This window comes from Aulonocara stuartgranti (genome assembly GCF_965226115.1).
Source record: "Aulonocara stuartgranti genome assembly, chromosome: 1".
NCBI lineage: Eukaryota > Metazoa > Chordata > Actinopteri > Cichliformes > Cichlidae > Aulonocara > Aulonocara stuartgranti.
The window spans coordinates 560735-564118 of NC_138939.1; the positions used below are offsets into that span (position 1 = coordinate 560735).

The 3384-nt window shown below is 52.1% G+C and overlaps 1 long non-coding RNA gene across 1 annotated transcript; it reads left to right on the forward strand.

Moving 5' to 3' along the window:
* Nucleotides 1-2462: 2462 nt before the first annotated feature.
* Nucleotides 2463-2958, forward strand: LOC309710135. Its single transcript, XR_014277658.1, has 2 exons — nt 2463-2705; nt 2786-2958. It is a non-coding gene; the product is annotated as an uncharacterized lncRNA (long non-coding RNA).
* Nucleotides 2959-3384: the final 426 nt, after the last annotated feature.

Sequence of the window (3384 nt, forward strand, 5' to 3'; positions counted from 1 at the left end):
AGGGGGAGAGGAAGAAAGAAAACCAAAGGGGAGAAGAGACGGTGAGAAGGGGGGGAAGAGAGAAAAAAACAAACAAACAAAAAAAAAAAACTCCTGGGTCACCTGTATGGAGAGAAAGAAAAACAAAAAAAACAGGGGAGACAGCAAACAACAAAGAGCAACATAATAAAAAAAAAAAAAAAGCACCATCACAATAAACTAGCTAGTCATAGATATCAATAGTTACTAAATAGTAAACGATATTGTGCAGCACGCAAGATAGACAGCGCACAGTGTGCTTTGAGGCAGCAGCCAAGAAAGCTGTAGTCCGCATCTGTGAATACCCATGTGTACACCTGTGTGCATACCTGTGTGGATCAGCATGCTTGCATTCCAAAGGTTTCTCCATGTAATGATCTGCTAGAGAGTGTGGGGAGCCACAGCCCTGTCCTCTATGGTATCAAGCAGGTATGGAGGAGATCAAAACTCCAGACATCCAGAGGCCCCCAGAACACAAGAGACCAAGGAAGACCCACAGAGGGGCAGCCGCGCCACTGTCCCAGTAAGAGCTGAGGAGAGTCCCAGATGAGAGCTCATTCAGCAGCCGCGGAGCAGAAGCCAGGGGGAGTTGCAGTGACGCGCCCGTGAGCTCCGCCGGCAGCCAGCTGTGCCTGAGTGACCGAGCCCCAGGCCGAGAGGCCGGGGGCACCCCACCTCCAAAGTGGCCCGAGCGAGCCCCAATAAGCGGCCGCCAAGGAGTGAGCCGGTGTGTACCTGGACGCCCACCCCCAGATACAAAGAACTACCAACGCACCGATACCTGAGGGAGTCCGCCACCGGCAGGGGAAGTGGTGGTGGGTGGAGATAGGCCTCCAAACCTTGGAGGGCCTAAGATGTCCCCAGAGAGGTGGCGTCTGATACCCAACCTGACATATAGACACAGACATACAGGCACACACAGACACAAACATCCATTCCCACCCTCATGCTCTCATATGTACTTCACACTCAACCGACGTGGAGACAGACATAAAGGGACGATCACACTCCCCAAGCGTACTCTACTAACCGGGTCTAGGTACCCTTACCCCTGGAGGGGGGAACTGCACCCAGACCCAGGTGGTGTTACCCTTTTCCCTGCGGTGGGGAGAGGCAGACCGCCCCGACTCCGCAGCAGCAGGGAGGCCCCAGACCGCAGTCGGACGGCCCACTCCTCCTAGCCCCCCCGCTCCAGTAGGCCGCAGAGAATGGGGTGAGAGAAGACTCCAAGCCTCCCTCCACCCGCTCATTGTAGTGTTGATGCATGTGTGTTCTAAGGTGCAATTAAAACCCAGGAGGGCATGGAGCTACCTGCCAGAGAGCAGCAGGTAAGCGCATAGTCCCTCCTGCTAGCCCTCAATGTCTACATGTATTTAAAATTGAGAGGTGGGCAACGACGCCAGGGGTGAGGCGTACACCCTGGTGGTAACTTGGACTCCGTGTATCGTGCCCACCCCCAAGATCCTATATGTATGTGTAATGAGGGTGTGAGTAATGTGAATGTCTAAGTTGTGGGATAAAATTGAGGCAGAGGCAGCCAGAAGGGGACAGAGGGGGGGGGGGGGGGGGGGGGGGGTAGCCTCCTCTGCATCCTGGTGACATACCCCTACTCCAAGGCCCTGCATGTGTGGGTGGTTGTGGTGGAGCAGGAGGAGGGAGGCAGAGAAGGTTATAAGTGTAACAGTGCAACTATTCAGACATGTAAGAAATATAAAATCACCATCAGTCGCTATCAGTCTGGAGCTCTGTGCAAGATGGGGTGAGGATGATTGTGAGAAAGGTGGTGGATCAGTCCAAAATACATGGGAAGAGCTTGAAGGAGGTTCTGCAGCATCCGGTCCCGAACCAGCAGACTGAGAGACAGCTTTTTGTGATTTCTATCTAGAAATGTGCTATATAAATAAAATTTTACTTACTTACTTACTTGCTTTTTCCACCAGGCCATGAGACTGCTGAACACTTCACCCTTACTTTTTTTTTTTTTTTGCCTGTCCCGTTTGGCTCTTTTGCATCAGAATTGTTGTCTAAAGGCAAAGAAAGATGCCCAACGGATTTACTTTACCAAATTGACCATCCCAGCCTTGCCGTAATGGTCCGTTTGATTCACCTTTTATTGTTTATTTTATTTTCACTTACTGAATACGGGACAGACTTGACTGGGGGAAAGAAGGGGAGAAAGAAAGAGGGAAAGAGAAACAGCTGAGAAGAGGGCCGGGGGAGAAGGGCAAAAGACAAAAACCAACAGAATGAGCAGGGGGAAAAAATGCATATATCAATCACCTGGATCACCTGCTGAGAAAGAAAAAAGAAAACAAGCAGAAGAGAGCAAGAGTAATAGAATAAACATCACAATGATATATGGGAATATGACAGTAAATACTAAATATGTCAGGGTCCTGGGTCTGAGCGACCCAGGATCCCTGAGCAGTTATGAATTATATTCTTATTATCATTATTATATGTATTTTGGTGTTGCTTCCCTTCTCTGTGCTTGTGTGTGTGTATATATGTGTGTGTGTGGCTGAGCACCTGTTTATAGGCGGCGTCAGGCCTGGAGGGTGTGGTCCTGCAAGGGGACTGGCCACACCCGAAGCCACACACCTGCTGCTGATCAGGCCTCGTCGGGGGAGCTACTTAAGAGAGTCTTGGAGCTCCCACCGACGCGGGATCATTGCATGAGACTCCACGTTAGTCGTCCTGTTATTGAGTTAGTGTGCATGCCCGCAGTTGTATGTGTCCTGACGGCTGCGTCTTATGTTTCCCGCAGGAGCAGCGTGGAAGACACGAGAGCAGCGAGCACCGGGGGGTGCTGACACGGGAGCGGAGAGAGCACAGAAACACGGACTATTCACGGGGAGACACGACACTGGAGTCTGGGAGAACACGGGGATTTATTGTTACGTTGTTTCACTTTGTAAATAAACACTGTCTATACATAGAGCACCGCGCCTGGGTCCTCCTTCCCCACTCCTTCCACGGTGTGCCATGCCACACCGTGACAGAATGATCCCGCCACGTATGGACCCAGCGGTCTCTGAGGAGAGGCTCAGGAGGGAGGTTATGGACAGGGTTTACAGACTCTGTGAGTTATGGTGGGAGAAGCCCGCGGAAGGTTTACGTCGCGCCGTGGAGAGGCGGCTGCAGGAGACGCTTTTTAAATTTCCCTGGCTGGTTGACGACCTTAATCCTGTCGTCTTGGACTTCTTGCTTTCCACCCTCCACCTCCACTCTCCTCCTCAGGCTGCTCACCGGCCCGGACAGCTGGTGGATTCACTGCCTGAGACGCCCCGACGTCTACACGAAAACGACGTTCGCGCCGCCGGCGTTCCTCACCGCAGCCACACCCACGGACATCTCAAGAGCCGG